Raw genomic sequence first — 17,069 nt, 5'->3', positions numbered from 1 at the left:
GGTAAATATTACCCACCGCCTTTAATAAAAAATGTTTACATGTCTAACACTTTTTTGGGATTTCAGCCAGGGCCATACAATATCAATATATTAATTATATATAATTTTCTCTTTATTCCACAGCACCGTCGGCAGCACTCGGGAGCCTGCAGTGTTGAACCCTTCTGGGGCGATCCCTCAGGAGTCCGCCACCGAGGGACACCTCCACAGTCCCGGCCCATCTGCACCTTCCCAGCGTTCCCTCATATCTGATCCCTCGGTCCCATCCACCAGCGCTGGAGCATCGTGGCCGACTACGTTGCATGAATCTGCTGGTGAGGATATAGCTTTTCCTTTACCTCACCCCTCTGATGCTGCCACCTCTAGTACACTTGTAGGTTCTGGGTGGCAGCACAAGAGGGGTCAGGAAAAGAGCTCTGCGCCCAAGTTCTTGCATCTGAATGCAGCCTTCCAGAACTGTCTCAAACTGTTGTCTGAGCAAATGACCGCAGGATTTAATTTGCTCAGCAACAGTATTCTTGAGTTGCACACACGCCTGGATAGGATGCATTAAGATGCAAGTAAATCTCTAAACCACACCTTTTTCCAGTCAGTACTCGAGCGCATGGATAAGCTATCTCCTGACCAGCAGATGCATGTAATGCAATCATTCCAGTCTGCTCTAGCGCATGTTAGCTCCCAAGCCCTTCCACCCACCCCGATTGTTCCTCCCGCACCTGCCCACCCTCCAGCCAGTGTCCCTCCTCCCCCTCCTATACAATACGAACATCCTGCCCCATGCCAGCATCCTGCCCCATACCAGCATCAAACCCCGTACCAGCATCCTGCCCTGTACCAACATCCTGCCCCGCACCAGTTCCCAACCACACCATCCGCTCCTCTACACCCTTCCCACTACTACCAGTCTCCTTCAAACACCCATCATGCCCCAAACACAACCCTCTTCTCCTCCCACCACATCTTCTGCCTCCCAATCCATCCACTCCACCCCTCAAACCTTCCAAATTCCCAATACTACTACCGGTTTCATGTCCACCCATTCTCTTTCTTTATCCACCCCTTCACCTGTTTTACCTATTGATCCTTCACCACCATCACAATCCTCTCTCCACACTCCCAGTGTCGAAGTGTCCCAATCTGACAGCCCCTCCAGCATTATCTCCACCCCACTCTATTTAAATTTATAACATTATTTTTGTTTAATAATTTGCTTAAAAGACAGTTTATTGGTTAAACATTTTGTCTTTCATTTATTTATAAGGTTTATAAGGTTAAATACATTGGTTAAAACAAGGCAAAATACTGTGGGTAAAGAAGGTAAAATACTTTGGGTAAAACACAACTAGGTACACAACTTTGGGTAAAGAAGGTAGAATTCTTTGCGTAAAACCCAACCAGGTACATAATTTTGGGTAAAGAAGGTAAAATACTTTGAGGAAAACCCAACCAGGTACACAACTTTGGGTAAAAAAGGTAAAATACTTTGGTTAAAGAAGGTCAATGAGTTTTGGTTACAAGGTCCAAGAGAAAATTTTCAAACTCTCTCATCCTGCCAGTCTTCCTTGAGGTGAAATAAAGTATTCAGCAAATTTGTCCCTCATTCTGGAAACTGACACAGAACTTCTATACGTAATGTTCTGATAATCATGCAAGGTGGTTTCTTCAGAGTGGTCAAATGTTCCTTGCATATCTCAAAATTGTGCAGGACCACACAAGCTTTCACCACCTCGTCAACAGTGTCAGTCTTCAGGTTGATAGCGGTCAATAGAACTCGCCATTTGGCGGTCAATAGAACTCGCCATTTGGCTGTCAGAATCCCAAAAGCGCAGTCCACCATTCTCCGTGCTTGTGTGAGGCGGTAATTAAAAATTCTTTTAGTTGGCGTTAATGCACTACTAGAGTATGGTTTTAGCAGGTGTTCTGATAGTTGGAAGGCTTCATCCCTAACACAAACAAATGGCATTGGTGGCCCAGAGGTTTCAGGCAGCGGTCTTGAGGGTGGAAATTGGAAGGTGTTTCCATAGAGATGACGCCCCATTGCAGACAGTTTGAAAACTTGTGAATCATTGGACCGGCCATATGCCCTTATATCCACCGCTATAAATTTGTATTGCACATGTGTGGCATGTGTGCTTCACAATTGCGGAGATGGTGGAAATCCCAAGTCTGAACTGGAAGTGGAGTGACTAAAGGAATTCTCCAGTTGCAAGGAATCTGAGAAAAAAAAAAAAAGGATGAATACGTACAAAATACCAGAAATAACATTACAGTTGTAAGTCAGCTTTAACAGTAGGAGATACAATAAAAACAATTATTAAAAACTACCAGCAACAACATTACAGTTATAAGTGTGCTTTAACAGGATGAGATACAATAAAAATTTCTTACTGAAGAGTTACCATCAGACGCTCCGCCAGTGAAACTGAGAAGTGTCACTTCTTCGGATAAGGTGTCCAATTCGTTCCACCAATAGATCAAAGTTCTCGGATTTCATCCGCACATATGAGAAAAATTTCTCAGGGTTTCCACGTAGCTCCATGTACAGTGTAGAATACACCCCACGTGTCATTCTCTGTGCAGTGATGAGGTGGATCCACAAACGTCATCGGTGCAGATGCATGATGCGCTGTCTCTCTCACTCCTTCTCCATAACAATCGCTTTCAAACGATTTGCCTCCACAATGAAATCCACATTAATCTTCAGAATGTTTGCCATCACGCCTTCCATCTTCGTCACTTGCTCCTCTACAACCTGTCATAGATGGGCTGTAGGAACACTGTATATATAGGTTTTCAGTAGCCAATCACATTTGGGAGCCCCCCATGGGCATTTTTATAAACCAGATCTGTCAAAAAATGGATAAAAAAACGGACTAAATGGATGACAAACTGATGAAACGGATCCGTTTTTTGGCCAGTTCCGCTAGTCGGATCCGGTGAAAAAACAGATCCGTTTCATCAGTTTTTTACAATTTACGCTGGATCTGTCGCTCCGGCACAACACCGGAATTGGCATGACGGCAAAAACCTGATGTGTGAAAGTAGCCTTAGTGATAAACATTGCATTTTACTCGCATGAAAATCACATCACACTTGCATGACACTCGTTCCACTTTTATGGACCAATGTCGGACCTTTTTTATTTATTTACGGTGATGGGCATGAGCCCTGACTGTATCACTCCTGATTTTAGCTTACAAACACTGATGTGAAATACTGAACCTGTGACGGGGGCCTTAATCTGATCTACATGCAACATTATTGTAGTCTATTTAGTCAGTCATTATGAAAGTTATTTAAAGGCCAGATAAATTAAAAAGTTGACATCTTCTTTATAAATAACTAAGGCAATCAACAACAGATCCATTAAAAGCAAAACTCCAAATATTGATAAGTGGTGTATTCCTCTGGGTGTTCAGTATTGTAATGGCATATACATGATGTCATTATTCTGATTTACTCCAGTTATAAAGTTGTAATTGCTCTGAGCTTTATTCTTGTCTCCACCATAATAGTAGATTGTTTCAGCACCTTCCCATGGAGATGGAGAATGCGAACGTTAGATCATTAAAACCTGGCTTTTAATCTGAATTCTCAATGAGTCGCTGACTCCCCTGTGAATGAGAGTATTGATCACTTAGACTTTTAATTGATGTGCCAAAAATGCAATCAGTTTGAATTCTCCTATGACTATGAGTGGCGAGGGTGTCACACTTTACAATGAATGTAAAATGTTTGGTGTTCTTATGTTTTGTAAACTAAAGTCAGTAGGAGATATTTAGAAAACATATCGGAAGACAGCTTTGTACTTGAGGTGCACCAGATGGTGACATGTACATCTCAAGAGATCACAATAAACTCAGTACCAAATTTCATGCCATGGATCCTACAAAAACTGATAGCTATGATGCCAGTGTGAGCTAACGGCACTAAAAGATAATCTATTGGTTATGAGAGGAAAACAAAAAGTTACAGCAACATTTTTTAGTATACTTTATTATGAAATCATGTTATTCCACCCATCATTTAACCCCTTCATGACCTTGGGATTTTCCATTTTTCCGTGTTCGTTTTTCGCACCCCTCCTTCCCAGAGCCATAACTTTTTTATTTTTCTGTCAATTTGGCCATGTGAGGGCTTATTTTTTGCAGGACGAGTTGTACTTTTGAACAACATCATTGGTTTTACCATGTCGTGTACTAGAAAATGGGAAAAAAATTCCAATTGCGGTGAAATTGCAAAAAAAGTGCAGTCCCACACTTGTTTTTTGTTTGGCTTTTTTTGCTAGGTTCACTAAATGCTAAAACTGACCTGCCATTATGATTCTCCAGGTCAGTACGAGTTCATAGACACCTAACATGACTAGGGTATTTTTTATCTAAGTGGTGAAAAAAAATTGTGCCATTTTCCGATACTCGTAGCATCTCCATTTTTCATGATCTGGGGTCGGGTGAAGGCTTATTTTTTGCGTGCCGAGCTGGCGTTTTTAATGATACCATTTCGGTGCAGATATGTTCCTTTGATCGCCCGTTATTGCATTTTAATGCAATGTCGCGGCGACCAAAAAAAACGTAATTCTGGCGTTTCTAATTTTTTTCTCGCTACGCCGTTTAGCGATCAGGTTAATGCTTTTTTTTATTGATAGATCGGGCGATTCTGAACGCGGCGATACCAAATATGTGTAGGTTTGATTATTTTTTTATTGATTTATTTTGAATGGGTCAAAAGGGGGGTGATTTAAACTTTTATATTTTTTTATTTTTTTCACTTTTTTTTCACTTTTTTTTTTTACTTTTGCCATGCTTCAATAGCCTCCATGGGAGGCTAGAAGCTGGCACAACACGATTGGCTCTGCTACATAGCAGCGATCTGATGTTCGCTGCTATGTAGCAGAAATGCAGGTGTGCTGTGAGCGCCGACCACAGGGTGGCGCTCACAGCTGCCGGGGATCAGTAACCATAGAGGTCTCAAGGACCTCTATGGTTACTATTCAGAAGCATCGCCGACCTCAGATCATGTGACGGGGGTTGGCGATGCGCTCATTTCCGGCCGCTCGGCCGGAAGTGCCGGTTAAATGCCGCTGTCTGCTTTTTACAGCGGCATTTAACTAGTTAATAGTGGCGGGTGAATCGCAATTTCACCCGCCGCTATTGCGGGCACATGTCAGCTGTTCAAAACAGCTGACAAGTCCCGGCTTTGATGCGGGCTCACCGCAGAGCCCTGCATCAAAGCAGGGGATCTGACCTCGGACGTACTATCCCGTCCGAGGTCAGAAAGGGGTTAATTTAAAATAGATCATAACAGCTCATTTAAATATAAGAAAATTGTATATTTCTTTGGAATAAGACTTCAGTAGTGATGATCGAGCACTAAAATGCTCGGAAAAGCTCAATTCGAGGGACGAGTGTAACAGAAGTCATGGGAAACTTGAGCATTTTTCTGGAAAACATTAACAGCAGGGCTGGGGGGAAGGACAATCACTAAAATCGATGGAAACAGCACTCGTATGGAATGGGAACAGCATGGGAAAGATGCCTGGATGCATCTCTGACTCCCAGGTTGCGGCTGGGAACAAAGTTGTGAGAGTATTACTCCACTTTTACGGACTGACAAAAAAACCATGCAAAACCAAAGATAACATTTTTTTCTGTAAAATCAATTTTAAGAAACATTCTTTCCTGTATAATGAATTGTACACAAGGCAAAATTAAATAGAGGAAAAAAAAACACATTTTCTCCACCTCCTAATAGCGGGGCCATCTCTCATCGTATTTCCCTGTCGCCTATGACTACAGTAGATGACATAGTAGAGGGTGAAATAAAACTACATCCACCTTTAGTCAATGTATTTTTAACATTTTACTCACTTATCTGAACATGTGGTAAGTGACATAACGTTTAATTTATGAAGGAGGGATTCTGAAACTCACAAAGTCTATGTGGACAATGCAGAACTGCCAAAAATTAGAAGGAAGAGGTACCCTGATGCACCCTGTATTAGGCATAAAGGAGGCCTCATACACATTCTGATAAAATTGATAGGTAGACTCATAAAGTGCAAAGGCTGCCAAAAATTAGAAAGATGGATTGTAATACACCCTGGAAGACATGTAGAGAAGAGTCTCAGAAAACATTTTTTTCCTATTTTTAAGGAATGGAACTCCTAGACTGATAAAGCATATACACTAAGTGCAAGAGCTTAAAAACATTTACCCTGGGAGGTATACATGTATATATATATGAGAGATATGTAGAGGTATGCCTCATATACATCCTGTAAAAACTGGGAACGAGGGCATCACACATACCCTGGAAAAAAACAGCGAAGGTCGCATGATGACCAGCTAAAAAGTTTTAGTGAGGGCTGCCTGATGATCCTATAAAGATTGTGAGTGGATTCTGGAGGAGGAGGTACAAAAGAAAAACAATAAACCAAGAATTGTATATCCTTTTTTGGGTGGGAAGGGGTGCATGGAAATACATCAGAAAAAATAAACATTTGAATTGGCTTTATCTCGCACTTCTGTCAACCAGTGGGGTTGAGAAGTCTGGACCAATCCAGGAATTGTTCATTTTGATAAGAGTCAGCCTGTCAGCAATTTCAGCTGACAGGTGGATGCGCTCATCAGTTATAAAAGTTTATAATACTCCCGGTGACACTAAAAACCTGCTCTGACGAAAGGCTAGTGGCAAGGCAGACCAGCATCTCAAAATCATAGAGGGACAATTCATGCCACATGTCCAGCTTGGATATCCAATAGTTGTATGGCACAGAGGAATTATGGAAGATGCTGGTATGGTCGGCAAGGTACTCATTCACCATCTTTCAGAACCTTTCCCTCCTTGTCAGACTACCCCAGGCCTGGGGGCTGGGAGGGTCTAATGAAACTGTCCCAGAACTTTGATAGTGTTCCCTTGCCTCGGTTGGACCTCGAGTGTGTCTCCCTCATCTCTCCTCCTTGGTTGTCCAAGGGTCTATGACCTCTGCCACCAGCGTTGTCAGATGGGAATTTTTGTATTAATTGTTTGACTATTCTGGTATTGCTGTGGTATTACACCTTTTTACTAGCCCTCTCCGTTACATGAAGGAGAGATGGAAAGTTCTACTTGTAGCATGGGTCAAAAAGGGTCAAAAACCAATAACCAGTGTTGGCCAAAATGCATATAACGCATAAAGTCAACCATGTGTGCCAGACTGCCAAAAGGCAAGACTTCTCTGTCCCCAACAGGAGGATGACGCTCCAGCTCCTCCTCCTCTTCAGCTCATCCATGCTGAAAAGACAGGATGAAGCTTGTGTGGGTAGTACTCTCTCCTCATACTCAGCCTCTCCTCCTCATTACCACCCACGCTGAGATGAGATAAGGCTGGGCTGGATAGTATCACCCCATGTATGTTCTTTCTCATTCTCCACCTGATCCACATACAAAACCTAATCTTGCATTAAGAGCAGCGAGAGTTTGAGTAGACACAGAAGCGAAATGGTTATGCTGATTACAGTGTCATCACTAGGGTTGAGCGAAACGGATAGGACAAATTCAAAAATTGCAGACTTTTGGCAAAGTCGGGTTTCATGAAACCCGACCCGATCCTAGTGTGGGATCGGCCATGAGGTCGGCGATCTCCGCGCCAAAGTCGCGTTTCATATTACGCTTTCACAGCCATTTTTCAGCCAATGTAGGAGGACGCAGAGTGTAGGCAGCGTGATGACATAGGTCTCGGTCCCCACCTTCTTAGAGAAGGGCATGACAGTGATTTGCTTGCTTTCTGTGGCATCACAGGGGGTATAAAGGGGCGTGCATGTCGACCGCCATCTTACTTCTGCCGATCTTAGCATAGGGAGAGGTTGCTGCAGCTTCATCAGAAGAAGGGATATAGTTAGGGAGGGAAGATTAACCCCCAAACCGCTTGTGCTGTAGCGATTTCCACTGTCCAACACCACCTTTTTTGTGCAGGGACAGTGGAGGCTATATTTTTGTGCATCAGCTCTGTAGCTTATTAGGCTGCCTTAAAAGGCTCCCTGATAGCTGCATTGCTGTTTGCACGCTGCTGTGCAAACCAACTGCTTTTTTAAAAGCAAAAATCCTGTTCCTCCTTTCTGCACAGTTATCTTGTTTATTTGTCCACAGTGCACTTTTGTGTACAGCAGTCATTTTTATTGCTGCCATACTTGTCCTGAGATCATTGTAGGGAGATTAAAATTGTACTACAGTCCTTGTATTTTTCCATATATCTTCCAGCCACTTTCTGCCACTTACATTGTGTTGTTTTATACACTGTCTCCCCCCAAAAAAGGGAGATTCAAATTCTCACAAAGTGGATATACTACAGTCCTGTTAGTTTGTCGTATATCAGCCAGCCACTTTCTGCCACTTACATTGTGTTGTTTTATACACTGGGCCTGAGTTTTGGTTCAGTCTTCCCCCAAAAAAGGGAGATTCAAATTCTCACAAAGTGGATATGCTACAGTCCTGTTAGTTTGTCGTATATCAGCCAGCCACTTTCTGCCACTTACATTGTGTTATTTTATGCACAGGGCCTGAGTTTTGGTTCAGTCTCCCCCCAAAAAAGGAGATTCAAATTATCACAAAGCGGATATAATACAGTCCTGTTAGTTTGTCGTATATCAGCCAGCCACTTTCTGCCACTTACAATGTGTTGTTTTATGTACAGGGCCTGAGTTTTGGTTCAGTCTCCCCCCCAAAAAAGGGAGATTCAAATTCTCGCAAAGTGGATATACTACAGTCCTGTTCGTTTGTTGTATATCAGCCAGCCACTTTCTGCCACTTACATTGTGTTGTTTTATACACTGGGCCTGAGTTTTGGTTCAGTCTCCCCCCAAAAAAGGGAGATTCAAATTCTCACAAAGTGGATATACTACAGTCCTGTTAGTTTGTCGTATATAAGCCAGCCACTTTCTGCCACTTACTGTCATGTCGGACGCTATTCACATGAGGGCGTCCGACAGACAGCGGTAATTCCACATTCGACCACTATACTCTCAGTGGCGCCAGCTAGACTTTATCCAGGTTGTCCGGGGTTAATCTAGCTGGTAATCGGGTTGGAGGCTGGGTCACGCCCGTGGCCTTTAAATAGTCATTCTGGACTTTGGGCGTCGCCGATTATAGCTTGTGTCTTGTGCCTGGTGGTCTTGGTCTGGAGTGGTGGTCTAGGAGAAGAAATATCGTATCTGGTGGTGTATTATCCTTTGTCATATTTCTCCTTCCTATATTTGTATTTGTTTTGCCCTGTGCACATTATAGTATTTTCCTGTATGTCTGCCGGGGTAGTCCGTTTTTAGTTTTCCCTGTCCGTGCTTTCTGTATGGTCTAATCACTGGGTGGCGGGTGGAGGTTTCAGCATAGGACTGAAATAGGAGTCAGGGTCAGGCCTGGCGGCCCAGACAAGCACACCATCAGTGTAAATTCTGGGAGAGGGTCAGATAGGGTTTTCCCTAGTCTGAGGGATATTGCAGGGGCCCGGGTAATCAGCTGTAGTCTACCCAGTACCCCAATTACACTTACATTGTGTTGTTTTATGCACAGGGCCTGAGTTTTGGTTCAGTCTCCCCCAAAAAAAGGGAAATTCAAATTCTCACAAAGTGGATATACTACAGTCCTGTTAGTTTGTCGTATATCAACCAGCCACTTTCTGCCACTTACATTGTGTTGTTTTATACACTGGGCCTGAGTTTTGGTTCAGTTTCCCCCCAAAAAAGGGAGATTCAAATTCTCACAAAGTGGATATACTACAGTCCTGTTAGTTTGTCGTATATAAGCCAGCCACTTTCTGCCACTTACTGTCATGGGCGTCGCCGATTATAGCTTGTGTCTTGTGCCTGGTGGTCTTGGTCAAATTCTCACAAAGTGGATATACTACAGTCCTGTTAGTTTGTCGTATATCAGCCAGCCACTTTCTGCCACTTACATTGTGTTGTTTTATACACTGGCCCAGAGTTTTGGTTCAGTCTCTCAAAAAAAAAAAGGGAGATTTAAATTCTCAACAAGTTTATATACACCTTGTTTTACAGTACCATATAACGGTTGTTATTTTGGTTAGATTTTCCAAAAAATCTGGTGGAAGAGCCCGTGGGCGGTCGTTGCCAGCTGGTACTGATGGTGGTGATGGTGGTGGTGCATCTGGTGGCAGTGGCAAAAGCACAATAGCACCTAAGGCTGGAGGTGTTGAGCCAGCGTCTGGCTACACAAGGCCTCGAGGGCTCCCTTATCTGGAAGTAGGAAAACAGCTTTTAAAGCCGGAGCAGCAGGAAAAAGTTTTGGCTTTCCTTGCTGACTCAGCCTCTAGCTCTTTCGCCTCCTCTTCAGAAAGTTCCAAATATAAAAGCAGCGAGTCGTCAGTGGATGCTCCCGGTCAGGAACAAGGCGTTTCCTTGTGTCCTTCACCCAAACCAAAAGTGAAGGATGCTTCAGGCGACACTGCAGGTTACTCCATGGAGCTCTTTACACATACCGTGCCTGGGTTAGAAAGGGAAATTGTTAACTGCCCATTACAAGATGAATCGGACATGGAGTGCACTGATGCACAGCCACAGCTAGATTATTATACTGCTCCATTGAATCAGATCACTACATTGCCCTCGCAGTGTACTGAGCCAGAATCTGACCCTGATGAAACTATGGTGCCCCGTCCCAAACGCTATAGCACCTTACACGTTGACACAGAGGAAGGTGCACATGACATTGAAGAGGAGGTGATAGATGACCCAGTTGTTGACCCAGATTGGCAGCCATTTGGGGGAAGAGGGTGCCGCTGCCAGTAGCTCAGAAGAGGAGGAGGATGATCCGCAGCCATCTACATCGCAACAGCTGTCATCTGGCAGGCCCGTATCGGGCCAAAAAAAGTTTGTCAAAACCAAAATCAGTTTTAGGACAGCGTGGCCATATGGTGAAAGTAGCACGGCGTGCAATGCCTGAAAAGGTATTCGATAGTAGGAAGAGTGTAGTGTGGCAATTTTTTAACCAAGACCCGAATGATCAGTGCAAAGTAGTGTTGAGCATTCCGATACCGCAAGTATCGGGTATCGGCCGATATTTGCGGTATCGGAATTCCGATACCGAGATCCGATACTTTTGTTGTATCGGGAATTGGTATCGGGATCGATATAATGTGTAAAATAAACAATTAAAATAAAAAATATTGATATACTCACCTCTCCGACGCAGCCTGCACCTTACTGAGGGAACCGGCAGCCTTCTTTGCTTAAAATGCGCGCGTTTACTGCCTTCCGTGACGTCACGGCTTCTGATTGGTCGCGTGCCGCCCATGTGACCGCGACGCGACCCATCACAAGCCGTGACTAGGCATTCAGGACCTGAAAATTACGTCACGGCTTGTGATTGGTCACGCATTCTCACGCAAAACCTGAAACACCATCCTGACCTGCTCTACATGCGAGTCCCAATCATCAGAAAAAACAGAATATCATCCAGATAAACAATCATAAATTTATCCAGATACTTCCGGAAAATATCATGCATAAAGGACTGAAACACTGAAAGAGCATTAGAGAGCCCAAAAGGCATCACCAAGTACTCAAAATGACCTTCGGGCATATTAAATGCAGTTTTCCATTCATCTCCATGCTTAATGCGCACAAGGTTGTACGCACCACGAAGATCTATCTTGGTGAACCACTTGGCACCTTTAATCCGGGCAAACAAGTCCGACAACAGAGGCAAAGGATACTGAAATTTAACAGTGATTTTATTCAGAAGCCGATAGTCAATACAAGGTCTCAAAGATCAGTCCTTCTTGGCCACAAAAAAGAATCCCGCACCAAGAGGGGAAGAAGATGGACGGATATGCCCCTTCTCCAGAGATTCCTTGATATACGAACGCATTGCGGTATGCTCAGGTACAGACAGATTAAATAATCTTCCCTTAGGAAATTTACTACCTGGAATCAAATCTATAGCGCAGTCACAGTCCCTATGAGGAGGCAGAGCACTGGACCTGGACTCGCTGAATACATCCTGATAATCAGACAAATACTCAGGAACTTCCGAAGGAGTAGAGGAAGCAATAGACACCGGCGGGGAATCACCATGAATTGGCTGACAGCCCCAACTTGACACAGACATTGCCTTCCAATCCAAGACTGGATTATGGGTCTGTAACCATGGCAGACCCAAAACGACCAAATCATGCATTTTATGCAGAACAAGAAAACGAATCACCTCCCGATGTTCAGGAGTCATGCACATGGTTACCTGTGTCCAAAACTGCGGTTTATTTTCCGCCAATGGCGTAGCATCAATACCTCTAAGAGGGATAGAATTTACCAACGGCTCAAGAACAAAACCACAGCGCTTGGCAAATGACAGATTCATAAGACTCAGGGCAGCACCTGAATCCACAAACGCCATAACAGGGTAGGAGGACAATGAGCAAATTAAAGTCACAGACAAAATAAATTTAGGTTGCAAATTACCAATGGCGACAGGACTAACAACCCTTATTAGGCGTTTAGAGCATGCTGATATAATATGTGTAGAATCACCACAGTAAAAACACAACCCATTCTGACGTCTATGATTTTTCCGTTCATTTCTAGTCTGAATTCTACCACATTGCATTAAATCAGGTGTTTGTTCAGACAACACCACCAGAGGATTAGCGGCTTTGCGCTCCCGCAAACGCCGGTCAATTTGAATAGCCAGCACCATGGAATCATTCAGACCTGTAGGAATGGAGAAACCCACCATCACATTCTTAATGGCTTCAGAAAGGCCACTTCTGAAATTTGCGGCCAGAGCACACTCATTCCACTGAGTAAGCACGGACCATTTCTGAAATTTTTGGCAATACACTTCAGCTTCATCCTGCCCCTGAGAAATAGCCAACAAGGCTTTTTCTGCCTGAATTTCAAGATTGGGTTCCTCGTAAAGCAATCCGAGCGCCAGAAAAAACGCATCAACATTAGCCAATGCTGGATCTCCTGGCGCTAGCGAGAAGGCCCAATCCTGAGGGTCGCCCTGTAAGAAAGATAACAATTTTTACTTGCTGAGCTGAATCCCCAGATGAACGGGGTCTCAGAGATAGAAACAATTTACAATTATTCCTGAAATTCCTAAACTTAAATCGGTCTCCAGAGAACAGCTCAGGAATAGGTATTTTAGGTTCAGACATTGGACTACTGGTAACAAAATCTTGTATACCCTGCACACGAGCAGCAAGCTGATCCACACTTGTAATCAAAGTCTGGACATTCATGTCTGCAGCAAGCACAAGCCACTCAGAGGTAAAGGGGAGGAAAAAAGAGAGGAAAGGAAAAAAAAAAAAAAAAACTCAGACTTTCCTTTCTTGTAATCCCACTTCTGCAATGCATTAAACATTCAACCTTGGCCTGGCATACTGTTATGACCCCAATGGTAGAGGGTCTCAAAAATACATACCAAGTCTGCAAACACAAAAAAACAGCTCATAGGGCAGTGGTAACTGGGCTGACCATATATCTAATCCTAGCACCACAAATAGCAGCAGCCGGGGAACGTGCCTACGTTGGTTCTAGACGTCTCGCGCCAGCCGGAGAACTAACTAACCCTAGAAGGGAAAAGATAGACCTTTCTTGCCTCCAGAGAAAAGACCCCAAAAGTTGGATACAAGCCCCCAACAAATAATAACGGTGAGGTAAGGAGAAAAGACAAACGTAAGAATGAACTAGATATTTAGCAAAGAGAGGCCCACTGACTAATAGCAGAATATAGTAAGATGACTTATACGGTCAGCAAAAACCCTATCAAAATTTCCACGCTGGATATTCAAGAACCCCCGAACTGTCTAACGGCCCGGGGGGAGAACACCAGCCCCCTAGAGCTTCCAGCAGAATCAGGAATCACATTTAGTACAAGCTGGACAAAAATAATAGCAATGCAAATAACCAAAAAACAAGGAAGCAAGACTTAGCTTAATTTTGCAAGATCCAGGACCAGCAGACAGGAGCAAACAGAAAGGAACTGATTACAACGATGCCAGGCACTGGACTGAGGATCCAGGAAGTTTATATAACAACACCCCTGGACTAACGACCCAGGTGGGTGCCAAACTGAGGAAAGACAATCCCAGAGTCATATCACTAGTGACCACAAGAGGGAGCCAAAAAAGTCTAATTCACAACAGGAGAGATTGAACCAAAACTCAGGCCCAGTGTATAAAACAACACAATGTAAGTGGCAGAAAGTGGCTGGCTGATATACGACAAACTAAAAGAACTGTAGTATATCCACTTTGTGAGAATTAGAATCTCCCTTTTTTGGGGGGGAGACTGAACCAAAACTCAGGCCCAGTGTATAAAACTACACAATGTAGGTGGCAGAAAGTGGCTGGCAGATATACGACAAACTAACAGGACTGTAGTATATCCACTTTGTGAGAATTTGAATCTCCCTTTTTTGGGGGGAGCCTGAACCAAAACTCAGGCCCAGTGTATAAAACAACACAATGTAAGTGGCAAAAAGTGGCTGGCTGATATACGACAAACTAACAGGACTGTGGTATATCCACTTTGTGAGAATTTGAATCTCCCTTTTTTGGGGGGAGACTGAACCAAAACTCAGGCCCAGTGTATAAAACAACACAATGTATGTGGCAGAAAGTGGCTGGCAGATATACGACAAACTAACAGGACTGTAGTATATCCACTGTGTGAGAATTTGAATCTCCCTTTTTTTGGTGCGAGACTGAACCAAAACTCAGGCCCAGTGTAAAAAACAACACAATGTAAGTGGCAGAAAGTGGCTGGCTGATATACGACAAACTAACAGGACTGTAGTATATCTACTTTGTGAGAATTTGAATCTTCCTTTTTTTGGGAGGAGACTAAACCAAAACTCAGGCCCAGTGTATAAAACAACACAATGTAAGTGGCAGAAAGTGGCTGGCTGATATACGACAAACTAAAAGAACTGTAGTATATCCACTTTGTGAGAATTAGAATCTCCCTTTTTTGGGGGGGAGACTGAACCAAAACTCAGGCCCAGTGTATAAAACTACACAATGTAGGTGACAGAAAGTGGCTGGCAGATATACAACAAACTAACAGGACTGTAGTATATCCACTTTGTGAGAATTTGAATCTCCCCTTTTTTGGGGGGACACTGAACCACAACTCAGGCCCAGTGTATAAAACAACACAATGTAAGTGGCAAAAAGTGGCTGGCTGATATACGACAAACTAACAGGACTGTAGTATATCTGCTTTGTGAGAATTTGAATCTCTCTTTTTTGGGGGGAGACTGAACCAAAACTAAGGCCCAGTGTATAAAACAACACAATGTAAGTGGCAGAAAGTGGCTGGCTAATATACGACAAACTAACAGGACTGTAGTATATCCACTTTGTGAGAATTTGAATCTCCTTTTTTTGGGGGGAGACTGAACCAAAACTCAGGCCCAGTGTATAAAACAACAAGATGTAAGTGGCAGAAAGTGGCTGGCTGGTATACGACAAACTAACAGAACTGTAGTATATCCTCTTTGTAAGAATTTGAATCTCCCTTTTTTTGGTGGGAGACTGAACCAAAACTCAGGCCCAGTGTATAAAACAACACAATGTAAGTGGCAGAAAGTGGCTGGCTGATATACGACAATCTAACAGGACTGTAGTATATCCACTTTGTGAGAATTTGAATCTCCCATTTTTGGGGGGGAGACTGAACCAAAACTCAGGCCCAGTGCATAAAACAACACAATGTAAGTGGAAGAAAGTGGCTGGCCGATATAAGACAAACTGAAAGGACTGTAGTACATCCACTTTGTGAGAATTTGAATCTCCCTTTTTTTTGGGAGACTGAACCAAAACTCAGGCCCAGTGTATAAAACAACACAATGTAAGTGGCAGAAAGTGGCTGGCAGATATACGACAATCTAACAGGACTGTAGTATATCCACTTTGTGAGAATTAGAATCTCCCCTTTTTGGGGGGGACACTGAACCAAAACTCAGGCCCAGTGTATAAAACAACACAATGTAAGTGGCAGAAAGTGGCTGGCTGATATACGACAAACTGACAGAACTGTAGTATATTCACTTTGTGAGAATTTGAATCTCCCTTTTTTGGGGGGAGACTGAACCAAAACTCAGGCCCAGTGTATAAAGCAACACAATGTAAGTGGCAGAAAGTGGCTGGCTGATATACTACAAACTAACAGTACTGCAGTATATCCACTTTGTGAGAATTTGAATCTCCCTTTTTTAAGGGGGAGACTGTACCAAATCTCAGGCCCAGTGTGTTAAACAACACAATGTAGGTGGCAGAAATTGGCTGGCTGATATACGACAAACTAACAGGACTGTAGTATATCCACTTTGTGAGAATTTGAATCTCCCTTTTTTGGGGGGGACACTGAACCAAAACTCAGGCCCTTTGTATAAAACAACACAACGTAAGTGGCAGAAAGTGGCTGGCTGATATACGACAAACTAACAGGACTGTATTATATCCACTTTGTGGGAATTTGAATCTCCCTTTTTTGGGGGGGACACTGAACCAAAACTTAGGCCCAGTGTATAAAACAACACAATGTAAGTGGCAGAAAGTGGCTGGCTGATATACGACAAACTTACAGGACTCTGTTATATCCACCTTCTGAGAATTTGAATCTCCCTTTTTTGGGGGGAGAGTGAACCAAAACTCAGGCCCAGTATATAAAACAATACAATGTCAGTGGCAGAAAGTGGCTGGCTGATATACGACAAACTAACAGGACTGTAGTGTATCCACTTTCTAAGAATTTGCATCTATCTATTTTTGGGGGGAGAGTGAACCAAAACTCAGGCCCAGTGTATAAAACAACACAATGTAAGTGGCAGAAAGTGGCTGGCTGATATACGACAAACTAACAGGACTGTAGAATATCCACTTTGTGAGAACTTTTTTTGGGGGGAGACTGAACCAAAACTCAGGCCCAGTGTATAAAACAACACAATGTAAGTGGCAGAAAGTGGCTGGCTGATATACTACAAAATAACAGGACTGTAGTATATCCACTTTGTGAGAATTTGAATCTCCCTTTTTTGGGGGGGAGACTGAACCAAAACTCAGGCCCAGTGTA

Source organism: Ranitomeya variabilis, chromosome 2, assembly GCF_051348905.1.
Source record: "Ranitomeya variabilis isolate aRanVar5 chromosome 2, aRanVar5.hap1, whole genome shotgun sequence".
Classification (NCBI taxonomy): Eukaryota; Metazoa; Chordata; class Amphibia; order Anura; family Dendrobatidae; genus Ranitomeya; species Ranitomeya variabilis.
This window is presented reverse-complemented; position numbering follows the sequence as displayed.